Source organism: Petaurus breviceps, unplaced genomic scaffold, assembly GCF_028583685.1.
Source record: "Petaurus breviceps papuanus isolate PSGF00001 unplaced genomic scaffold, PetGlider_PUasm1.0 81, whole genome shotgun sequence".
In the NCBI taxonomy this organism is placed as follows: Eukaryota; Metazoa; Chordata; class Mammalia; order Diprotodontia; family Petauridae; genus Petaurus; species Petaurus breviceps.
In genome coordinates, this window is record NW_027186546.1 from 7,503,536 (window position 1) to 7,521,000 (window position 17,465).

General features: G+C 39.3%; 1 long non-coding RNA gene across 1 annotated transcript in view; it reads right to left on the reverse strand.

Moving 5' to 3' along the window:
• Positions 1 to 2,178: 2,178 nt before the first annotated feature.
• Positions 2,179 to 17,465, reverse strand: part of LOC138176081 (uncharacterized) — a 53,135-nt gene continuing 37,848 nt past the window's right edge. The window contains exons 4-6 of the long non-coding RNA XR_011172157.1: positions 10,188 to 10,284; positions 8,633 to 8,766; positions 2,179 to 2,422 (exon numbers count right to left, since the gene is read on the reverse strand). This is a non-coding gene — a long non-coding RNA (uncharacterized lncRNA). The remainder of the gene's footprint in view (positions 2,423 to 8,632; positions 8,767 to 10,187; positions 10,285 to 17,465) is intronic.

Sequence of the window (17,465 nt, forward strand, 5' to 3'; positions counted from 1 at the left end):
TGTGTTTTGGAAAGGGATGGTGGGGGCTGGGGTAGGAATGTTGGAAAGAGATTTCCTGATATACATACCTGTGAATAACCTTCCAAAGACTTAAAGGGGGAAAGTAGAGATTTCATACCTTTACCTAAGTTGATGACACCATCTGGTGTTTTTTTTTTCTTTATTTCTGATTACATTTTATAAACTTATTCTAATCTATTATGTGAATCTGCATTCTTTGGGGCCATGCAAAATTGGGAAGGAGATAGCACTCAATAGCGTAGGAGAAACTGAGCCAATTTTAAGAAAGGTATAAAATATTATATTATAATGATCTTTACATCTTAAACTCTAGATTGAGCCAAAATAGAAACCAGGAAGACATACTAAAAAACTAGGGACACTTTGACACACACCTGGGCTTGGAAGACATCCAGGTATGGAGACACTATCTACAATGTAGTTTGAGCCCAGACTGCCACCTGGTGGCTGAAACAGAGATTTCACTCTGAGAAGCTATTCCAGCAATGCCTTTGGGAGGCAAGTGGGCATTACTTGCCCACATACCTGTCTTTTCATCTTCTATATGTATGTATGAACAGGTGCTTCTGCATAGAGAAAAATACATATGCCTTCTTAATTAACAAATGCACTATTTTGGGCAGAAATAGTGCTACCATATGTCCAGATCATGCTTCTGCACAAGACATTTCCTAAATTGTTCATTTATTTGCTTTTTGTCCAGGTAGTCCATACTTAATATTACTTCTCTTTATGCCTTTGTGAATCTTCAGTCAAATGTTTTTCACCTCTCATTCCCGAATTTCCTCACATGACTTGATCTTAGTAGACAATCTTAGTAGACATTGCCCCTGTATTGTGCTTTTTAAATAAGATATGAACCACAATCCAGCCCCACACTGACAAATTTTAGTAGTATTTGTGAGGTTGAATTTTTCACTCTTAGTTAGTATCTCAAAGTTTGCCTTAGTTGTTATCTTTTCATTGTTTGTATAAAGACATGAGGTATATTCCTCTCTCTTGACTGGAATCATTAGAAATCTTCATCCCTATTCTTCCATTTTTGCTATAGCTCCCAAATGCCTACATATGTAGCTGGGTAGATCTATGTAGGCAGAACTGCCTACTCTTTTTCAGTTTAAAGCCCATTTTATTAGATTTTTGAGAATATACTTATAAAGGACTTTTATATACCTATTTTACATACATACCTACCCTCAAGATCTCAATTATTCTATAATTTAAGCTGTATCCAGAAATTCAAGTCCTTGTCTCAAATGTCACATTCTTCACCAGCTGTTCACTTTCCAATTTTTAGCATTTGTAAGACTTTGTCTTTGGCAGCAGGGGTAAAAGCACTAATGTCCCTGAGATCTTCAACTTCTTGCCCAAAACTTCATAATCCTTAGCAGAGTTCTAGATTTTGTCCTTCCATTGCATTTGTTCCCACATAAATCTGCAAACATTTATTGTAGTCATATGGTTTGATTAGTCTGCAGAGGTTTTTTTGTCATATCCTGGTAACATGCATCAAAGAGGCAGCAGACCTTTCTATGCTTAACATTAAATTAACAAAGAGTTGACTCGATACCTCAAACCATCATGGTACAATGGAACTAGTACTGACTCTAGATTCAGAAAACTCTGGTTCAAGGCACGTTGGATATTTACTACCTGTGTGATCTTTACCTGGGGGCATCTAGATGGCACAGTGGATAGAGTACCAGGCCTGGAGTCAAAAAGACTCATTTTCCTAAGTTCAACTCCAGCCTCAGACACTAGCTGTGGGATTCTGGGCAAGTCACTTAGCCCTGTTTGCCTTCGTTTCCTCTTGTGTTCAACAGGTTGGAGAAGGAAATGGCAAACTGCATCTTTGCTAATAAAACCCAAATGGGGTCACAAAGAGTCAGACACAACTGAAAATGACTCAACAACAACAAACAACAGCAACCTCTATCTCCATGAGTCTCAGTTATCTCTTAAAGAAAATGAAAAGATTTGACTAGAAGTCCTCTGAGGTCCCTTTGAGATCTATGTTCCTATGATAATTCAGGAGTCTCCCACTACTGCTACTCTCTCCTTTTTTCCTGACCCTAAGTGGATGAATCCCACCTGATTCTCACCTATGGGTACATATCTTTATCCTTCCCAAGATACTTCCTTCTTTTAAGGACTTTCAAATTTTCCACTCAAATAAAAATCAGGGTGAGCCTCATGTTTATTTCTTACCTTCTTGTGTTCCACAGTCCTTCTTTCCTTTTTCCTCAGGGCCACCTTCTTCTACTCTCTAATCTTCTCACACAGGTCAGGACTCTCCTCTTCCTTTCTTCAGTCTTTTCTTTTGTTTGTTTCTTCATAGCAACTGATACCAGACCCTCCAAAGCCAAAAGTACTCATCGCTCAATCTCTGCTGTGTTCACATCTTGAGGTGACAAAAGAGACAGGAAATGTGGGCCTGAATAGTCCTAGGAGGCTACACTAAATGGTATGACAAAAGCAGTTTGACAGAGAAGCTTTTAAAAGGATGATGCAGTGTTTTGTGTCTCTATCAGTGGCCAAGTTCTTTCCATTTGTGGACTCTTCTGGAAATTCCAACTTATAGCATGTGCCCAGAGAGTGGTTGCTATTTCAGTTTGAGACAGAGCCTATATGAGCAGTGCTGAATCAGGGAATCCCAAGGTGAGCAAGAAGCAGAGATAGTATTTGCCATGCATTGGGATAGTGACTCTGGGAGTCATATGGTGGCATCTCACTTAACAATCTTCAGTAACCAGCCTGTCGAAGGATTGGACCAGTTCTCATCTGCCAATTGACAGGAAGTAAATGGTAGACCCAGAGGGACTAGCATAGCTGATTGACAGCAGCCAGGACAGTAGTAAACCACAGTAATCAAGTTAGTGTTGAGATGACCCCTTTTTCCTAATACACACAAACTGTAAAAATGATGAAACCAAGTACTGCTTGGCATAAAGCCTTTTGGAGATATATAACTGTACTCCAAACTGTATGTAAATGAACAGTCACATTACATGAAGCTGGGAAGATTAATATCTTGCGGTATGGGGGTGAACATTAGCCAAGCAAGTTATAAATGTTGGTCAATTAATTAACAACCATTTGCTATTAAGCACTCATTCCGTGTCAGACATTGTACTAAGCACTGGACATACAAAGAAAGAGTAAGCAATGCCTGTTTTCAAGGAACTTATGCTATGATAGGGAAAACAACATATCCATAAATACATCTTTACAACATATACACACAGACACACACATATGTATACATATGCACACATAGAGATCTCTCTCTCTCTCCCTTTCTCTCTCTCCCTCCCTCCCTCCCTCCCCCATCTAGATTAAGTCAAAGATAACCTTAGATAAAAATACAGATGAGAGCATCTAGGTGATTATGGTTTAAGAGTGCTCAATTAATGGGAGTAAATTGCTCATCAGAAACCCAAGAACTTCTCGTAAGTGCGTAGCTGATGTGAGTCAGAGTGGCTCAACCTTGGGGCACCATCTGGCAGCTTGTGATGATACTGTTCTCAGAGGAGTTATTTGGTCATCCTCTCTTAGTGTCAAGTCAAAGAGAGTACTAATTTAAGTGGGACACAGGTTATTTGCATATGCATTGAACCTCTTTTAATTTGGTTTGTTTTCTAGGAGGGTAGTGTGGCATGGGAGAGAGAGAAAGTTTCAGAACCAAGAAGATCTCAGTTAGAATCAAGTCATAAGGCATTTATTAAGCACCTGCTGTGTGCTTGGCACTGTCCTAGGTGCTGAAGATACAAAGAAAGGCAAACATCCTAACAACATGTAAATAAGTAGGTACATGCAAGACATATCAAGAGTCAATGGAAGGAAACCTCAGAAGGGAATCACTAACAGTTGGGGGTCTTAAGAATGGCCTCCTACAGCAGATGTGACTTGAGCTGAGTCTTAAAGGAAATCAGGCATGCTGAGAGGCAGAGATGAGGAGGTTGTTCCAGGAATGGGTTCAGTTAGTGCAAAAACACAGATCTAGCAGATGGAAGATTGTGCACAAGGAACAGCATGTAGACTAGTGTTCAATGTGGGCAATTCTCTAAAATTAAAAGTTGCAGGGGGGGCAGAGCCAAGATGGCGGAGTAGAAGCATGTCCTTCCCGCAGCTCTGGCTTCCACCCTCCCCAATCCATGTGAAAAGGGGACTCTAAACAAACTTTGGAGCTGCAGAACCCACAAAATGACTCTGAGAAGCTAACCTCCCGCTGAGGACAGCCTGGCAGGCTGGCAGGAATCCAGCAAAGCACTCTGGGAGCCAAGCCCAGCCCCACGCCAAGGCTTTAGCCCCAGGGTGGACCTGACCAGCCGCTGGCCAGAGGGACTCCAGACAGCAGCAACCATAGCCATTTCCAGATTTATCAACACATAGACACAAAGGACAAAGTGAGAGGTCAGTGCAGTCTGGACTTTGGGACCAGTAAGTGGGAGTGCATGGCTTTTACCCCCAGGGCAAAAAGCCACTGAGACGCCACAGCCAGCCAGCACCATGAGGCGGCTTCAGCTCTTGGCCTGCAGGGTGTAGGGGATCAAGCACCAGTCTGAGGGGTAATCACTCTTGCTTTAGCCTGCTTGGATCTGGATTGCAGTCTAGGGTGGAGGTTCTGGGGTGTGTGTCCAGCTTGCCAGAGGGTGTGGAGACCTCAGAGAGGGCACCCATCTAATACCTCAGGCAGCTGAGAAAACCCCAGGGTTTGGGACGAAAGCTCCCCTGTCTGGTGGCAGAGTCCTACTGTGGCAAAAAGCCCAAAAGTCAAGTAATTGAGTGGCAAAATGAGCAGGCAAAGGAAACAAAGCAGACAGAATATTCCAACAATATACTCCTATTTTGGGGACAAAAAGGAGCAAAGCATGGAACAGGAGGTAAACAGTGAAGTCAGAACTGCTGCACCAAAAGCTTCAAAGGAAAATACAAGCTGGTTACAGGCCATAGAGGACCTTAAGAAAGATTTTGAAAACCAAATAAGAGAAGTGGAGGAAAAATTTGGAAGAGAAATGAGAACAATGCAAGAAAATTATGAAATGAGAGTCAACAGCCTGACTGAGGAAAATAATACCTTAAAAAACAGACTGACTCAAATGGCAAAGGAGGCCCAAAAAGGCAATGAGGAGAAGAAATGCCTTAAAAAGCTGAATTTGCCAGATGGAAAAAGAATCTCAAAAACTCATTGAGGAGAATCATTGCTTCAGAATTAGATTGGAGCAAATGGAAGCTAATGACATTATAAGAAATCAAGATGCTGTTAAACAGATCCAAACAAATCAAAGAATAGAAGGCAATGTGAAATATCTCATGGGAAAAAAATACTGACCTGGAAAATAGATCCAGGAGAGATAATTTAAAATTTATTGGACTACCTGAAGGCCATGACCAAAGTAAGAACCTAGAAATCATCCTCCAGAAAGTTCTCAAAGAAAACTGCTCTGATGTTTTAGTACCAGAGGGCAAAATAGAGGTTGAAAGAATCCACCGATCACTTTCTGAAAAAGATCCCAAAAAGAAAACTCCTAGGAATATTATAGCCAGGTTCCAGAATTCCCAGATTAAGGAGAGAATATTACAAGCAGCCAGGAAGAAACAATTTGAATATTGTGGAAACACAATCAGGATAACCCAGGATCTGGCAGGTTCTACACTGAGGGATCGAAGGGCTTGGAATATGATATTCCAGAAGGCAAAGGAGCTGGGATTAAAACCAAGAGTCACCTACCCAGAAAAACTGAGTATCATGTTTCAGGGGAAAATATGGTTATTCAGTGGAATAGAGGACTTTCCAGCATTCTTGCTGAAAAAACCAGAGTTGAATAGAAAATTTGACATTCAGATACAAGAAGTAAGAGAAGCATGAGAAGGTAAACAGGGAAAGGGAATCATAAGGAACTTATCAAAGTTGAACTATCAACATTCCTACATGGAAAAACAATAATTGTGACTTATGAAACTTTTCTCAGTAGTTGAAGGGATTAGAAATATATATATATGTCTATATATTAGGGTATATGGGCATATGAATGTGTGTACATATGTTTACAGGTATACATAGATAGAGGGCACAGGACCAATTTAACAGGAAGGAAGGATACTTAAAAGGTGAAATTAAGAGGTGAGAGGAATATAATGAGAGGAGATGGGGAGAGACAGATTGGGGTAAACTATCTCATATAGAAGAGGCAAGGAAAATGGTTACAATTGAGAGGAAGTATAGGAAGGCAAAAGGGAATGGGTCAACCTCATTCCCATTGAATTTGGCTTGAGGAGGGAGTGAAATACACATTAAATAGGGTATCTCACCCTCCAGGAGAATAGGGGGGGAAGGGGATGAGAGAGGGGATGAGGGAAGGGAGGGTAGGCTGGGGGGAAGGGAAGTTGGAAGCACTCACTTTTGAAAATAGACGGGATCAAAGTAGAGAATAGAACAAGTGGGAGGTGGGAGAGTAGGGAGGGAAATATAGTCAGTCTTTTACAATATATCTACTATGTTATTGTTTTGCATTAGCCACATATGTACAACCTATACTGAACTGTGTATCTTCCCAGCAAGGGTGGGTGACAAGGAAGGAAGGGAATGAATCTGGAATTGAAAATTTTAAAATCAAATATTCAAATATATATATACATATATGTATGTATGTATATGTGTGTATATATATATTTTTATATATATATACTATTATTAATACCATCTTACATGTAATTGGGAAATAAGATATACAGGCACTGAGGCATAGAGATCCACTGGAAAAGTAGAAAGTGTTATGGGAGAAAATATGGGAGAGAGCAGATTGGAGGAGGGGATATCCTGTGGGACTGCTTTTTGGGGCAGTGGGTAGAGGAAAAACGGGGAGAAAATCTGTAACTCAAAATCTGGCGGAAACGAATGATGTAAATCAGAAGTTAATAAAGCATTAAAAAAACAAAAACAAACAAAAAAAAGTTGCAGAGATTGTATTGACCCACATTGGTAGAACAAGTTTCCTCATGCTGAAGTATACTTTAACAAAAAAATCACAAGTCAAACTCCTGAGAGAAATAATAATTTCTCTGTTGTATTTCATAACTAATTATTGACTCAGGACCAAGGTTTTCCCCCTTTTCTCTTTCCTTATCCAGAAGTCAACCTATGTGGAAAATATCTCTCAAAGAGAGAGATTACCTAGGTTAAGATCTAATCAAAAATAGTATAAGAAATTCTACGTTTAGGTGAATGGGTGGATTCCTGCTCATTGTGTTTACTCAGGTCTGGGAAAACTTGGATTCTTGTTTTTGTCACATGGGTGATATGGAAATTGATATCTCTTTGATCAAGACTTGGGTGATCCAAGTCACTACCCCCAAGACCCTCAGTAGAATGAGCCCATGTGTCATTATAATATTTGGTCATTAATTATTAACCAGTTAGAGCTGATTGAAATTCTCAGGAAAACACAGTTTTCCAAGGGCATATATATTGTGAGTTTGCCACCATGAGGGTCTTTGGCATTCAAAATGCCACTGACCTCTTTTATTAATAAAAATGACTAATTACCCAGAAACTATGACTCTTGAACTTTTTAAACATCGCACTCCTCTCCCTATTCTTTTCTAGGGATACTCCATTTCTCTCTGTAACTTGGACAATGGAGAAATGTCCCTTGAACTCCTTTGTCTTTTTTTTTCTAGCAAGGATACCAACCTGCACCCTTAGCATAGATAATGATCACTTGGCCCAGAATGTAGGCAGAAATCATGTGTTATATGGAAGATTACTGAAACATTCTTTTTGCCATCCATACTTGTTGGAAGAGAATTCTTTGTCAACCCTACTAATAGCTGTAATAAACTAATGTGGCAATAGGTCCTAATACAGACTCTATATAAAAACAAACACAGCTGAGTGGTTCAGTTACTAGGAGAGTTGGGAGGTTTGTGCTTCAATGAAAGGAAAGAAGGTTGTGCATTAAATTTTAGGTTCCCTGGTTCTTCCCTGTTGCTCCATTGGACAGGATTCAGCAAATGTAATGCCCAAGAATTCAAGGGAAGCCAGGCCTAAAGGATCTGTGGAGTTCCCCTGTTCATGCACTCCATACTCCTAAACCAGAAGACTTCAGGGAGGACATATTGAGTACTCGATAAGCAAACACATGGAAGAACAATTAGACCGATTGTACTCAGCCCCAGAAAGCAGAATTAGAAGCACCAGACAAAGTCTGTTAAGAGGCAGCGCTCTCAATAACCACCATTCAGGGGCTCCACATGCCTATCAAAACTTAACAAGAGACAACTAGAGAATAAAGTTGCTTTCTGGAAAGTAAATCCAGGAGTGAGGTTTCAGTGCCTTACTAGCCTCAGTCAATGCCTGCAAAGAATTCTCCATTGAGAATCCATTTAGAATGCAGAATCAGCAAAAGGGTAGTTCAACAACTGTTCTCTGTTCAAGGGCCTTCTGAGTTGCAGACTAAATATCACAAACTTTCTCATACCTATCTCCAAACTGACATCACCAGAAATTGTGTCACCATCCTTTGAGGCTCATTCCAAACACTTCCCTCCTCTTTGTCCACTTCCCTTTGGCCCATTAGCAATTCTTTACTTTCTAGTTCCATCCACTCACCCATTGTTTCTCCTTCTATCTTCCATAAATCACAATTAGTCTTTGATATGTTTCTTTTCCAAATATTTCTTTTAGTTCCTATTTCTTTCTTCTCCCAGTTTCATCGTTCTCCATGTTCTTTTGTTGTTGTGGTTCTGGGGAAACATCATGCAGGAGGCATCTTTTAGAAAAGCTTATGATCATAAATGGAAAAGAACCTTGAAAGTCATCTAATCCAACCCTCTCATTTTACAGATGATGAAACTGAGGCAAAGACTTTAAAAGACTTGCCCAAGGTCACACAGTTATTAAGTGCAGAGCGAGAATTTGAACTCAGTTCATCTGACTCTAGACCCAGCATTTTCCCACTATATCACAGTGAAAATTGCTGCACGAATCTGCTTAGTAACATCTGACTCCTCATGACCCTATGGACCATAGAGCACTGATACTGTCCATGGGGTTTCCTTGGCAAGGATACTGGAGTGGTTTGCCATTTCCTTCTCCAGAGGCAAACCAAGGTTAAGTGACTTGACCAGGCTCACACAGTTAGTAAGTGCTGCATGAATTACCAAGGAGCATATCCTCATGCCACTCAAAGTTGGTGGGTGGAGCAGGAAACACTGAAATATAGGATATGAAATGAAAGAGTAAGTCTTGAGAGATAGACAGTGGAACAGCTAGTTTCCATGAAAAACAGGTAGAACTAACAACTGTGAGGCAAGCTCTAAGCTATGATAAAGGGAAGCCAAAGAAGGCTAATTAAAATACACCCAAGGAATCCAGTTCAATGGGGAAATTGGTTTAAGCCCTTGAAATGGGGGCAGCCGTTGTACTAAAGAATTAGCTGTGATTAGAAGCAGCTGGGAGCAAAGAGTGAGCTCCTGGGGTCTTCACATAAAGGAAGAGCTGATCTTGTGAAATACAGTGTTACAAGCTCAATTTCAATGTTTAGCTGTATTTTTTTAATGTTTATATGGACAAATACTAGTGGGGGAAAATGTCTACTCATTGAAACTAACTACTGTCAAACCATAGGATAATGAAATCCAGGACAAATAGCAGTGTGGGTTTGTTAAGAACAATCATGCCAGACAAACTTAATAGCTTGCTTTAATAAAAAAAAATAGAAAATCCAAAATGAATGGCTGAAGGGAACACAGCAGATGTTATCTATTTGGATGTTAGTAAAGCACTTGATAAAAATGTCCCATGAAATTTTACTTGCAAAACAAGTTCAAATTGGCTAGGAGAGGAAAATGGTGATGCAGATTGAAAACTGGCTCCAAAATTGTAAACCAAGGCTAATGGAATGATGAATAAATAACACTGGATCCAGCTATAGGGAGGTGTTTCACAGAAGGCCCCAGGGGTTGCTGAGGGTATGAGTTTATTAAAAAATCTTTATCAATGAATTGGAAAAAGGATTCAGAGCACAAATGAAGCCTGCCAGGAATACTAAATTAGGAAGCATTACAGACAACGCAGAGGACAAAGTTATAATGTAAAAGGATGTAAAAAGATGTCTGGGATATGTTTAGGAATGAGGAAAGAAAGAAGAAAAAACAGTATTCACCTGGGAAATGTAAGTCAATACATCTGTGGAAAGTTAGGTGGAATTCAAGTGTTCAATGTTGGAGAGAAATTTTGGAAATAGGAATTCACCGAGGGACCTAGGAATAAGAGGAAACAACAAATTAGATACCACTTTACAATGCTAATAAGTGGTCAAGAAGTCAGTTGAATTTCTTGCAAAAGGACATTGTATTCTGGACAGATAATATTAATAAAATCCTCCCACTTTGTGGTTTAAGTAGGAATCTGAGAGAAGGGGAAGACTGTGAGGTCCAGTTAAACAAGATCTAGAAATTTTAGGGAGGTTGACACTGGACTCACCATAATGTTACCTTATAGTATGCAATCTCCTTAAGAGCATGAGCAATTGGGCGGCTAAGTGGTGCAGTGAGTAAAGCGTCGGCCTGGAGTCAGGAGGACCCGAGTTTGGTTCTGGCCTCAGACAGTTAACATCCACACCAAAAAACACTAGCTGTGTAACCTTGGGCAAGTTACTTAACCCCAGTTGCCCTCCAAAGAAAAAATAAATAAAAATTAAAAAAAGAGCATGAGCAATGTCTTACAAACATTTTAAAAAGGTAAGGCTGCATTTGTGATTTCCTATATTTGGGATCTCAAACAAGGGGCCTCCCTCTAACAGGGCAGGTCAGCATCTTCTCTGTAACTCAGTTTGAGAAAGTGGTCTGGGAGCACTGAAAGTTTAAGTGATTTAAAAGTCACACAGTCACTATTGTGATGTGTAAAAGGTGGGGCTTTGACCCCAAGTCTTTTTGACTCAGGTATTCTCTCTGTCTACTATACTATGCTACTTTTGGAATTGATTCTGATTTCTATACTTTCCCTGACTCTAGCTGTTATGTATCTTGGAAGGAAAATAGAATAATATTAGAAGCAATAATAACACTCCCTTTTACGGTTATTGTGAGGATCAAATGGGATAGATTGGTAAAGCACACTGCTTGGCACAAAGTAGATGTGCAAATGCTAGCTAGTATTAGCATTATATGAACATACAAAACATTGATTGGGCATCAGTGGAATTGGATAGTTCTACACATTTATATAGTTTGAGCTAAATGCTTTCCTTTTCCTTCAAGGAACTTAGAGTTTAGTGAGAAGGCAGAATGGATGGCAGAGACATAATACATTTGAGTAAATATGATTCACAGCTAAATAAAGACAATTCACAGGTGACATAGAACACACTGAAAATAATCACAAATGTGTATACATATCCACACAGGCAAGGTGTATTGCATGCAGGAGCATGGTTTGGGGTGGTAAATGGTAATTTGGTAATGTTTACAGGAACAGATGGTTGGCAAGATGAAATCTAAAGTCTGGAGAGTTTCAGATTGGTGGGAAAGATGTGTTCCAAATGTAGATGGTGGGGTCGCCAAATGATTGGGAGGTAGGGGGGAGGACGGTACCCAGATGACAAAGGAAGCAATGTGGTATAGTGGAAAGAATTCTGGATTGGAAATAAGAAGACCTGGGATTGCATCCTCGTTCTGCTTCTTGCCACCTGTGTGACCTTGGACAATTCACCAGAGGTCTAGAGTTCAATTTCCTCATCTGTGAAATGAGAGGGCTAGACTAGATGACTCAACTAGGTCTCTTTGAGGCCTGTATCCTATCATCCTAAGATTGATGTTTCACGAATTGAACTATTTAGAAAGAAACAGGATTTGGAAATATGATTTCATTATTATGGAAAATTCTCTGATAAGAAAACTTGCCTTACTTAGAGAGAGGAAAAAAACATCACAATATATATTACAGGGAAAAGCCGCATTAACAGAAAAATTTTGGTTAAATAATGCACGTTAGTTTGTTGTGTTTTTTTTCCCACAGTGTAAATGTTTCAAGAAAATGTATTCAGATCAGAGACATTGTCTTTAATTTACCTATTGCCAAAGTCGGATAAAAATACCTTGTTAATTACCCAGGTTACCATGTATAAGAGCACTTAGTTAGGATGGCCCAATGAGATACTTCTAGTTCATTCCTGCGTTCAGAAACCTCTTGAAATTGTTATTCTCTTTGATTCAGGAAAACTCTGGTGAAACAAGTTATTTTTTGTACCCTCATCAAGGTATGCAAATTGTGCCTACTTTCATGTTTAATCCTTCACCATAACATATCACAAAAGTAAATACCTCATGCCACAGAAAGCAGCTATTCCCACATCTTTCTGTATAGCCCATCTCATACTGCTACTACTCTAGCTCATCTCCTAATAGATCCTCTCTGTTTCTTGGAAAGGCCATCTACTGACTCTCTTTCCTTCAAATTTCTTCCATTTGAATCCATCCTTCATATGACAGCCTCCTAAACTCCACTGGCTCTTTAGAACAGGGGTTCTTAACTTTTGGGGCAGTCTGGTAAAGCCTATGGGCACATCCTCAAAGTAGCATTTTTAAATGCTTAAATACAATATGTGGGTTTCAATTATGTTGAAATGCAGTTATTACTATATATATATATATATATATATATTTATTTTTTTTTTTTTTTAAGTTCACTGGTCCTAGATTAAGAACCCCTGCTCTAGGGTAAAATATGAACTCCCTTATCTGACATTTGAATCCCTTCCTACCTTTTCTGTCTTTTCACTGCCCTTCCTCAAATGATATGATCCAACCACAATAAACTCGTCTGTATTCTGCACCCACCATACTCCCTAGGTCTGTCTCTTTGCACTGACTATTCCCCATGCTGCAAATGCACCCCTTCCTCCTCTGAGACTCATTTCAAGAATCATTTGATTCTTCACTCAGGAAGCCTTTTTTGATCTCCCTACCACCACCCCCAGATGCCACTATTTCTCTTGCCAAGACACCTTGTATTCATTTTGTGCATATTACGTTTATACTTCCTGTATATGTGTTCACATTGTCTCCTTATTGGAAAGAACATAAGCTCCTTGAGGACAGCGACTATTTTTTGTTGTGGTTCTGTATTTCCTCAGGACTTAACATGGTGCTTGGCACATAGAAAGAGCTTAATAATAGCTAGCATGTACATAGTGCTGTAAAATTTGCAAAGCCTTTCAAAAATAGTATCTTGTTTTATCCTCCTCATAATCCTGGGGAAAAGGTGCTATTATTACCCCCATTTTACTAATAAGAATATTGAGGCATACAAAGGGTAAGTGACTTATCCAGGGCCACACAACTGGTCAATGTCTGAGGTGGGATTTGAATTCCACCTAGCTGCCTCAATAAATAAATGTTAATTCAAAGCTTGTGCATCAAGATAAAGTAATATTTTTTTAAAGTGCCCCTTGTTTGTACCTCTGACTTCATCTGTCCACCTTGCCAAACCCAGTTTCATTCTGCCTAGCAAGTAGTGTGGGTGGAGGAAGTCCTTTCTTTTACAGGATTCTCTTGGTAATCAAGGACACTTCACTTAGACAGGGAGGGAGTAAATTTTAGGACTTGACTACATCAATTCCTCTACAAACTCAGACTAAAGATTGTTAGAGCCCTCTGATGCTGGACCCCTGTGTATACCTAGCATTTGTAGTATACCCTTTTTTCAGTCACTGTGGTATTGTCCTACTTCATAAAGTAAGTATCATAGTATTTAGCCAAGAGACAGCACTTTCATCTCGCTTAACAGTCATGCTAACTCAGAGTCTTTCCAGTTGGATGAATACCATCTGTTATGGTATGTGATTTGCCTCAGTGGAGTAAGTGGTGCTTGCCAAATCCTTCTGCACATTAACAGAGAAGGATATTTTCCTTATATTTGTTTATTTATGATTCACAGTGATCAGCAAAGCATTGAAGAACTGATAAGAACACTCGTCCCTACAACCAGAACCCTCTCCCTCTTCTGCTTTCCTTTCTCTCTCTTTCTCCCTCCCATTTCTCTTCCCTCAAACCTGATCCTTTTCTTTCCCCTATGCCTCCATAGTCTTTCCCTTTTACCACTTTCTCATTTCTATCCATCCTAGGAAGGATCAGGAAGACTTTAGAGTTGCTCCAATTTGACAATATATGTTCCTGGAAAAAAAACCCCCAGTCTAGCCCTTATCTCCTATTAGCATTGTTTATTCATTTCATGGAGTCTTCTTCAGCTATGGTCTGTGTCCCTTGTCTCTCTCCCCCTTCATTTCTTCCTTCATTTCTCTTATTTCTTTTTCTCTTGAAATTTCTCTCTTTATCTCTCTCTTGAAATTTCTTTTTCTCTTTCTTTCTTTCTTTCTTTCTTTCTTCCTTTCCCTTCCTTCCTTCCTTCCTTCCTTCCTTCCTTCCTTCCTTCCTTCCTTCCTTCCTTCCTTCCTTCCTCCCTCCCTCTCTCCCTCTCTCTTTCTTTCTTTCCTTCCTTCTTTCTTTCTTCCTTCCTTCCATCCTTTTTTACTTCTGTTTTTCCTTCCTTCTCAGATGGGGAAGGAGTTAGGTACTAAAGAACCTTGAATACATTGAAAAGCTACTCTAGAAGCTTGTGTCAGAGAAAGACACTTCCCTTGTTCATAGGGACTTCCTGTTTCAAGTAAGACAATAAAGGCTCTGAGAATCCCTTTCTTTGATATATTCTGAGATAATAGGCATGGAAAGACTTTGAAAAAAGTTAAAAGTGTTACACAAGTACAAGTTACTGGTTTCTGCTGTTGATCTTATTTAGAATCTAACTGCACAGAGACAAAAGGAAAATATGATAAACAATGTTTTGGTTAGGGTAAAGAAGCAAACCAAAGCTTGACTAAAGTTGAGCAGAACTTTAGCTGAGATTTCAGATAAACCTGTTCTTCATTCTGAGTGGTTCAGTGACTAGACACATCTGTTCCACCCAAAGAAAACCACTCTTTTGCCATCTACATTCAGAGCTTATCAAGATCAAAACTGTGAATTGAACATTGAATATAGAAAAAAAGCAAAATGTAAAGAAAGGGAGACAAATGATATTTCATCGAGTCATGGCATCTGAGAACTAGAAGGTTCTGGATTTGTAATTATTTTTGATATAGGAGACACTACACAAAGGGAAGAAATATACCATGAACATAATTGCAGGTAAAGTCCAGAGCGTTTTGAGACCTCATTTAATCCATCTTCTTCACTGAGCAAATTGCAGAACCAAGGTCCTAAGTAACAAAATAAAGTGTCCAAGGTCATGCAGAAAAGTTAGCAGCAGAATTAGAAATAAAACCCAGGCCTCTTGACCCCTAGTCCAGTGTTCTTCTCCTGGGTAACTGTGAAAGCAGGAATTGAGTTTGAAGTTTTTCTGAACTTGTTTCACCAAGACTGTAAAACCAATCTGGACTTTACAGAATGGGATTTTTCACGAATCTTATATTATTGTCTTGTGCTTTCAGCTGAGCTAGAAATATCAAAAGACAAGCTTTTGTTTTGCAATATTTTGAAAAATTCTATGCTCTCTGAATTCCTCATCATAAGCAAGGGGACAGACATCATTCTTGCAAATAATATATTCATGGCAACATAACCAAAACTTTTATCTGTTTCAGTTTATCCTCCTTGAATTTTTACTTCAGCGTTAGATAACGGTTTTTTACAAGGCCTTTTTCTTTCTATATCAATGTTAATCAATGACAACTGGCTGATAAAACTCCAAATCTCATGTTTATCATCTGCCAGGTCTTTGTTATGGGGATTAATTTTTCTCTTTTTACAAGCTGTGCAAGCATACTAGCTATGGACACCAGATGTTTTTTGCATATTGGTGTTTTGTTATGTGTGCTTGCTTTGAGATGCTCTGAGGCTGGGCTGGTGTAGTAAAGTTACTATAGTTATCCGAGTCAGTGTCAACTTCTCCCCTTTTGCCATCTTGAAAGAGTTTTCTGTTTAGCAGATTCTGGAAGTCACTTCCTTTTAACATCCCAGTGTGCTCTAAAGCAGTAGAAGTCCCAAGTTCAAGTAAATGTTAATAAATAATTGCCATGTTGCTCACTCTTCCTGCCAATTCTGTAATTTGAAAACAACAACAACAAAAATCAATGGATAAGGCTATAGATATATATGTATATATATACATATATATATAAAGACAGAGAGAGAGAGAGAGAGAGAGAGAGAGATACTTGGGTTCGGATACTGTCTTTAATATTTATTTGTTGTGTGACCCTAGAAAGTCATTTATTCTCCGGGCCTCAGTTTACTCATCTGTAAAATGAGAAGGTTGAATTGGATTGCCTCCAAGGTCCTTTCTATCTCTAAACCTAGGATTTATGTTAAAGTGTTATTATATCTTTCTTCCTAATCTTTTTTTTTTTACTCTGAAAGGATAGAGTATGTCTCCCCTACCAGGGTTTTTTCCAAAAGTCTTAGGGCAGTTTTAGAGTTTAATAGCTTAAGATGGTGCTTAAAGCTCAACAACTGTCCTAAGTCTTTTGGAACACCTGGTATTTCATGCCACAGTACTTTATTGGGTGCTCAAATAATTATTGGTTAACAATTCTTTTTCACGGCTACCTAGACCAATTCTGTGCATATATTTGCATGTCAAGACCTAGGGAAGAAGGTGATAATGCATAAGCTTCTGAGAGGTCCTGAAGAATTTGAAAAATAGAAAGTTCTAGATTTGTCTTTTTTGGGGGGTGATGTCTTCTGATCTGTGAATAAATTGGATTTAAGTGAAGCAGAGGTTCATGGAAGTTGTCCTCCTCAGTCTCTCTTCCAGAGTCTCACAGTCCAGTGGCAGGAGTGAATCAAGACTACTGGGGATGACCCTGGATGCATGGATGGCCTTGGCTTCTTCAATGTCTAACCCGAGCTCAAAGTTCTCCACAATGCCTGCTTCAGCTGCCTTCATGGTGGTTGGAACAAACTGTTCTCACCTGCTTATTCCACCAGGGGAAGTCTTCACATATGTGGGGTAGACACCCCCTAACTCTCTAATGGTTTACCCCTAGGTTATCCTCAACTTGCTTTAACCTGTCTTCAAGATGGTTTACTGGCATGTGGCCACTGAACATGATACAGCTTCTTGGAATTAGGTGGATCAGGTGGACACCAAAGGTAGAAAGCATCCCTGAAAGGGGCTCGACAGCTAGCTAGTCTCCCTGAACATACCCAACACCCCAGATTTGTAATTATCATTGAGATGGAACAATAAACTATGAAGATAATTGCAGGTGAAATGCAGAGTCTTTTTAGTGATATTGGTACTACTTTGAAATTGAATAAACAACAAAAATGAAAGTTTTATGTAGATAACTGAGGATATAAGAGTTGCAATTAATATAGTCATGGTAATTATATTGTAGGCTTGATATAATCATTTATAGACAGCTTAAAATGTTTTCCTTAGC